The sequence below is a fragment of the Actinia tenebrosa genome, unplaced genomic scaffold (assembly GCF_029948245.1).
Source record: "Actinia tenebrosa isolate PJP-AT-01 unplaced genomic scaffold, QUT_ActTen_1.0 PGA_scaffold7__59_contigs__length_16204524, whole genome shotgun sequence".
Lineage (NCBI taxonomy): Eukaryota > Metazoa > Cnidaria > Anthozoa > Actiniaria > Actiniidae > Actinia > Actinia tenebrosa.
Genome location: NW_028292584.1, coordinates 1,989,759 through 1,997,762, shown reverse-complemented (window position 1 = coordinate 1,997,762; position 8,004 = coordinate 1,989,759). Strand labels below are relative to the sequence as shown.

General features: G+C 36.5%; 1 long non-coding RNA gene across 2 annotated transcripts; it reads right to left on the bottom strand.

Annotated features, from left to right (window-relative positions):
- Positions 1-479: 479 nt before the first annotated feature.
- Positions 480-7,459, bottom strand: LOC148905324 (uncharacterized). 2 transcript variants are annotated; one of them, XR_016121778.1, is made up of 3 exons: positions 6,951-7,459; positions 3,942-4,175; positions 480-959 (listed from the first exon to the last, which is right to left on the bottom strand). It is a non-coding gene; the product is annotated as an uncharacterized LOC148905324 (long non-coding RNA). The 2 variants fall into 2 exon arrangements; XR_016121777.1 differs by lacking the exon at positions 3,942-4,175.
- Between the last annotated feature and the right edge of the window lie 545 nt (positions 7,460-8,004).

Genomic DNA, 8,004 nt, shown 5'->3' with positions numbered 1-8,004 from the left:
ATGGATTGTAAATTCTCCACTTTTATGTTTTAGAATTAATCCAAGAGAAACAACCCTCTAATTGAGCTGATCTGCGCAGTATAGCAAGCTACTTATGCAGCTTCTAATTATAAGAGTCAGAAGAGATTCTGAGTCTTGTGCGGGATTTGAACTGGATTTCGCCATTGCGGCCGGTGTAATGTCGTAGCCCAGATACTAAATTAACAAAGCTATGTGTGAAAAGATGTGCGTAGTCCCGTGCACTTATTACGATAGTTCAACGTTTGCTGGCACGTGAGCTCTTAGGCCCAGGTCAAATGTCGAACTCAACATGGGCAGAACCTAATTGAAAGAATGGATAACAAGTTAAGTTCGTTCTTCTTTGATGTAATTAGGTTCGGCTCATGTGACGTTCGAAGTTTGCATGTGCCTTTTGTCGACCCTCCGTCGAACTTGTGTTTAAATTACAGTTTTTATAGTTTTGAACGACAAGCTCTGGATTTGGTTCAATATAAAGATTGATTTATTTTGTCACGACAGAAACATTTTGACAGCAGCTACAATAGACCCCTATTCACGTGTTCCAGTCAAGGTCCGTCGAGTTTCAAAGTGTTTGTATTGTTGAAGTTGGGCATTCTTTACTTTACCGTTGGCATTTGTGAATATTTAGACACTGATACGAGGCTAACCCTGTGCAAATGAGTCTGTAATCAAGGAACACAGCGGTAATTTGGAATTCGAAACTGGTCTATTTGTGTTTGGTTTCATTTGTCTGTTTATTTTTGATTCATAAGTACGTTCAGTGTCAGTGTTTTTCCAGGCATTGAAAGAGGGTTTGGATAATCGACCAGGAACAGCGATGGATGGCTCTAATGTTGATGCGTTGTACGAAACGAGTTGATAGGCTGGAGTAATCGTTTCAAGTGTCAAGGGCGTTGGCTTGGCTGACATCTTTACTCACCGGAGGTTCTCGCAATTACCTGTAATGGATAAAGAACATTTATCAGTTTCTTGTTAGGAGACCATACTCTCGTTGCAGCTGGAACCCGTGGGTTTGTTAGTCTCTTCACTAGTCTGATTGCATCTGCATGCTATTGTTATATTGTGAACCCGAGACATCCACTGGGTCGTCGTATGGACTTCGGACATGACGGCGATTAAGTCCCTCTGCCCTTGGTTGTACGGATTGCGCAGGATAGTGTTCTAGCCGAAGCATCAGGGGAGAGACTAGCCGGCCCCCAGACCATATCTACAGCTAGAGTGATTTTCATATGATCGTGAAAGAATAGGCAAACTAATAGTTAGTAGTAGACTCTAAACCAATGATTTTCTTTTGTTCTTTATCAACTATTACAAACTAAATGGTCTATTTTCTTTCACGGTCATATGAAAATCATTCTAATCCCTTGCACTCTGCCACGCACTGGCACGTTGATTTGAAGTGGAAAATAATCTAGTCTATCTGGTGCATTGTTTTCATGGCTATTGTTGTGCTAATTTCCTGAAATCGTAGCCCAGTGGAAAAAACCTTGGATTCCAAGACTCTGAGCCAAGCACGTTTGGGGGAAAATAGTTCCTGGATGGGTGAACTAAAATTTATCGTTACCCAACTATTTTTTTATGTATTTTTAAAGATACTCGCATAGACATTGTGGAAAATCGTGTGACAGCCGTTTTGTGCGAAGAACGAAAGTAATAAGTCAATGTTAGCGATGTTACTACGTTTAATGTACATCTCATGTAGTTCTGTATAGGATTGACGAGGGTAAGGGGTACAATAGTCGAGCGTACAAATGAAAAAATATGGATATGTATTGTAGATTAGGTAGCAATGGTACAGTCATAATAAATGATAAAGAAGACCGTACAATGTGTACCAGCCTACCTCGGAACATTGCCTGTGGATACTCAATAAATATTAATAAGCAATTATTGGATGAGGTTGAGCATGATATGTAAATTATCAAGACCAAAGCTGTGTTAGATATTAAACACAGCCGAGTTCTTGATAATTTACGATATTATGCGATAACAAAGGCCGAATTCAATAATTGCTTTATACATTTTGTATACTTCAAAAACATTAACATGAACAATAAGAGAGAATTCTTTTCGTATTCAAGCCGTGAGCGCCAAAAACTATTTTTTGACGAAGAAACCGCTTTTGTGCAAGGCTAAAATCTCGTTATTCGGAAAGTTTAACTTGTTTGGAAGTGGAGATGACACTGAGAGATGACCGATGAAAGTGGAATCAAAGTGTTAACCCAAAGCAAAACTTTTATTCGAAAATGAGGTTTAGGCCTTCATTTGCGTATTTCCCATATATTTCCTTTAAAAAAGCCTTACAAAGCAACAATCTCTAACACAAATGCAACAAAACATCTTTGTACAATTGAAAATACCAGGGCGCTAATTAGGTAGGGCGGCGAAACCACTGGTCATTGTCTTTGTTCGACGTGTGATGCGGAGGGGGACTGGGAACTAGTCACGTTTTCACGCTCCGCGCCGCTACTCTTGTCCCGCTCGTCTGCTATCATCGGAGGCAAATGTTTCAAAAATTGCGGCATTCAAGGTTTAATGTTCAAATCCTTCTAGTAAATCACTTTTAGTGATGATACATGGAGTAGATTTTGTCTTTTCGAAGTATTCTCATATGAATAAAAGTTTCGATTTTTTTCGTAAACTGCTGAGGTAACGATTAAATAGAGTAGAAAAAGACGTAAGAAGCGTGTTAAGGAATCTTCAACGGACTGCTTTCCAATAAAAACTTAAAGCACCTCTCCAAGATTCATATATGCTATATTATGAAAAATCATCTTTCAAATGGTAGATTTTTGAATTGATATATTATGATATAAAGTTGTTACGATTTTTTTAAATTTGCTAACTGTGTGATTTTTGTGTACGTCTATGTGAAATTTACAACACTATCTTAGTACAGTGGGCAAATATGACTGATAAGAATCAATTTTCAGATCGTGCAAACAGAATTAAAGCAAGAAAGAAAATGAGGGATTCCTTGGACGCATTGTTGGTCACTGTTTCAGGAATCTTTCATGTTCTTTCATATTCAATGATGTTCGATTCTGGATGACTCAATGTCTCCAATAAGAAAGAAAGGGAATGTTTTGTAACGTTTGTGAGAAAGAATCCTTCTTTCTTATCCATGTCCTTTCCTTGAATCATTTAATCGTCCTGTTCAGGTTAATGGTTATCATCATCGGTATCGTATTTCAAGAAAATTGTGGTCAAATTTGCACAAAATAGGCTCCAAACTATTGCCCGCCCTCATAGTTTGACCGATTTGGCCGAAAACTAAAGGAAACTCGTTCCCAGTCCCCCGCATCACACATTTTTTGCTCGGCCAGCCCGTTTCGCCGCCCTACCTAATAAGCGCCCTGGAAAATACCGCTTCAAACAGTCATTTTATCATAATATACATCAGTTTCTAACTGTTTAAAAAAGGTTTTGAGTGTTAACCCAAAACGAAAATTGGGATCAAAATTCATACGAAAGTCTAGTTTTTGGCGCTTTTTGCCATTATTGCTCATTATTGAAAAAAAATCCTCTTAAATGATAGAGACAAGAATTATGAACGCCATGATGTCGCGTGAAAAACGCCAAGTTTTTAATACAGAAATATTTGAAGAATTCTTCATAAAATATAAGAAAAAAAGATAAGGATTCCTTAAATAATTGTTTTTGTACATAATTCTGGATATAAATACGCGTAATGAATATAAACATTATTAACAACAACAACAATGTCGCCGGTGTGAATGAAAAAGAGTATACAATGGCAATAAGTTAAGAGTTTCTCTACTTGCAGCTACGCCAGTATTTACACTAGTAGAGTCAGTCCCAAGTGATGCAGCAGTGATGGTTTCTGACATTTTTCTTTTTGTGTTTATGTCTGTTTGACAGTAGCTTCTCAGGCTGATCTCGCTTTTATAACCACTTACCATACCGACATGATGTGGCGTGCTTCAAAACCAGTCTTATCCAGGATGGTTAGAGATGCATCTCTAATAGAGTGATTGGTATACATCTTCGAAAGTTTTGCTTCTTCGGAGATAACCTTCATTTTCTCTCCAAGCATCCGTTCACCAACTACAATGTTGCCATAGCAAATCTTGTCAACACAAATACTTGCGCTTTTCTTCGGTCTTTGGAACAAAAACTGGTTCTTGAATGACCTTGACATGATAAATGTATTATCTGTAAGAAAATCTATAACAGGGATTGCCTGGGTGCTCTCGACCAATCAATTTTATTTAGTAAAATGTATATAATAATAATAATTGTTATAAAATATTTGAGATGTAACGCACACGCTGATTGGCTGGCTACCGTGTTTATATCAGAGGACAGAGAAATGCTCGCGCGAAATCATTTAAAAAATGTTTTATAAAAGCGATATAAAACGTCCGCTTGTGTCTATCTACTGTGATATAAACACGATGGGAGCTTATTTTATTTTATATTACTTTTATTTTATTTTATTTTATTTTATCTTGTTTTATCTTATCTTATCTTATCTTATTTTATCTCATCTCACCTCACCTCACCTCACCTCGCCACGCCTCGCCTCGCCTTATTTCATTTCATTTCATTTCATTTCATTTCATTTCATTTCATTTCATTTCATTTCATTTCATTTCATTTCATTTCATTTCATTTCATTTCATTTCATTTCATTTCATTTCATTTCATTTCATTTCATTTCATTTCATTTCATTTCATTTCATTTCATTTCATTTCATTTCATTTCATTTCATTTCCTTTCATTTCATTTCATTTCATTTCATTTCATTTCATTTCATTTCATTTCATTTCATTTCATTTCATTTCATTTCATTTCATTTCATTTCATTTCATTTCATTTCATTTCATTTCATTTCATTTCATTTCATTTCATTTCATTTCATTTCATTTCATTTCATTTCATTTCATTTCATTTCATTTCATTTCATTTCATTTCATTTCATTTCATTTCATTTCATTTCATTTCATTTCATTTCATTTCATTTCATTTCATTTCATTTCATTTCATTTCATTTCATTTCATTTCATTTCATTTCATTTCATTTCATTTCATTTCATTTCATTTCATTTCATTTCATTTCATTTCATTTCATTTCATTTCATTTCATTTCATTTCATTTCATTTCATTTCATTTCATTTCATTTCATTTCATTTCATTTCGTTTCATTTCATTTCATTTCATTTCATTTCATTTCATTTCTTATTTCCCGGTCAGAAAATAAGTTGTACATGACAATAATCGGGAAAATAAACATGTGCACGTGATCAGAACGTGAAAATCGCTGACGGCGTGGTATTTTGCACCAATCAAAAACAACGGAGCGGGAGCAGATATTTTGCTTGAATTTTCAGCACGTACAAATGGAGCTCGAAGCGAAATAATAGAGATTTTCCAGTGTTTCTACAGAGAAATTACAGACTTTAATTGAGAAAAAGGATTCGGAAAATACAAAAAAGCGACTAAAAATGATGTTGCTACTTTCCTCGCTTTTTGGTCGAGAAATAGAAGACCGTATGTGAGTTGTATTTGTAAAATCATGGTCAGTTTTCATGCATTTTAGCTTGCTAAATAAAGTTCTTATTTCGTAAACGGACTTCTCAATATTTCTCAATTGCTATATAACAAAACACTTAATGTCTGGTCCCTCGGGAAATTAGTTAGAAAAATAAGTTGCTTGTAAGTTTGTATGATGAGCTCATATGTAGGTAGAACCGAAAGTGTATGTGTGTTCAGGCCTAGCGCCCTATCATGCATCTATCGTCAGGGGTGAAGATGCAATATAGCGCCAAGAAAATCGACGTGTTTCAAGACTCTTTTACAAGCAAATCATTTTTCGATACATCATCAACACCGCCCCCTCCACACGTAGCCTACACGTGCCATCGCCATGCAGTGCGTATTTCCCCTATTCCCCACGCTGTTTTTAGATTTACCCCTATAAATCACATATTTTCCTCATTATATATTATTTCCCCCTTTATATTATCGCTGCTACCGATTTCCTATATCTCTTCCTATCTATAATACACGTACGAAACTCCTTCCCCTCCATATCCTCGTGCTCTAGACCTATTAACATCCTCGCGCATGCCTTTATATTTTACGCACCAAAAACCACTGTGTTCTTATGCTTGAGTCCGAATACCTGTGTCTTCCATAGTTTTCTCGGATTAACTTCCGAGATTCTATGCTTTAAATTCGAGACTCTCGGGAAAACAAAACTAACTATTTCCCTCGCGACTAGACATAAAGTGTATAATGTTGTAGTCCAAAGCAATCATAGTACTTGTTTTACTTAATTATTGAATTTTTGAATATTTGGTGTATATTTGGTGAATATTTTTGAATATTTTTGCAAAAGTTTGAACATTTGAATTTGGATTGTTAGGGGTAACTTTATGAATCCAGATTTGAATATTTGAATTTCCAAGGAAATGACACTTTCAGTTCAGGTCACTTATTCCAATTTTCATTTCATTCAGTGTTCGAATTCTTTTCAACCAGACTTTAATTGAAATTTAAGAAGCCAGCTGGTTTTCTTCGTGTATAATGCGCTGCTTGACGCTTAATGTCATAGTTGATACCTAGACACTACCAATTACAAAATATACATACTCCTTTTTCACCATTTGAATGAACTCGTTTAGAAAGTTTTACTAATCGATAGAAGCCAGGATATCAGTCAAGATTCTGCACAGAAATGTTTCGTGTAGCATGACTCGTTCAACAACTTCAAGTTCTATTTATTTAATATTATTTTTTGTGACATCCTTTTTCTCGTTAATTTTTAATGATAAGCTCTATAGCAATTGTAATGTAATTCAGTTGAAGCCACATCAACCACTAGTAAGCATTCTAGTACGCATTCTGAAAGCATTCAAGAACAAAAAAAAGAAAACAAGATCAATTTCACTTCAAAGTTACCTGATTCTGAAAGTCCCATTGTTTGATTCTACTAAATCGAAAGGAGGTAAGTTTTTACTTTAGCCGGTAAAGGATTGACACGTATACTAAAGCAGTAGTATAGGGAATGGGGGTTCCAGCGCAATCTCAACACGGGCAAGATCCGTGTCAAAAATCCACCTACGGACGACCCCCCACTCCAAGTGTGGTTGAGGGCAACAGCGCACTTAAATATGTTAGTCTATATATGGAGTGCGAAGAATGTAAGAAGTTCGTTAACGACTTTTGCATAATTTGTCTAAGACCTAAAGTTATCGTACCTAAGCCAGAACCCTTTTGGTGTTGTGGTAAGAAAATGCAAATAGAAGACGACACGTCAGCACAGTGTTACGAGTGTGGTAAGAATATTCGTAATGCCGTACCAAATGCTACCAAAGAGCAATATTACGCCAATGGAGGTCGTACGAAGACCCCATACAAAAGAATAAAATACTTTAGGGACTGGATGAGTCATATCCAAGGTTATCGACCGGTATATTTAAACAACGAAGTAAAGAAGAAAATCATAGACCACTTAGAAGAGACAACCCCGCAAAGCTTAAGGAAGACATTGAAAAAATTAAAACTAGGGAAATATTATAAAAGTATTCCCTATCTTTTGTCTGAAATTACCGGTAAGTCTATTCCTGAGGTTTCTGATATGACAAAAGCCGAGTGGATGTTTTGTCGGCTGGATAAGGATATTCCTTATTACCCTGACGTAATCTACGAAATATTTTACAAAATAGACCCCAACCACCCCCTGTTAGGATGGATTCCGAGAAAATAAAAATGCAAAACTGGCGTTGCCAGAAACCCCACTGGGGAATGCATCGCGCAGAACACCAAGCTATCCCCAGTGGGGTTTTTTGCATTTTGGGCTTACGGGGCTTATTTCATCCCGCGCCAGAGGCCCTCTAGTACATACACATATATCTTTCTTACGACCCACCAGAGGGTGAACTCCGGACAGCGTCCCGAGACACCCCCTGACTTTTCCAACTTTTCCTCACGAAACCCCCCATCGCGGGGTTGA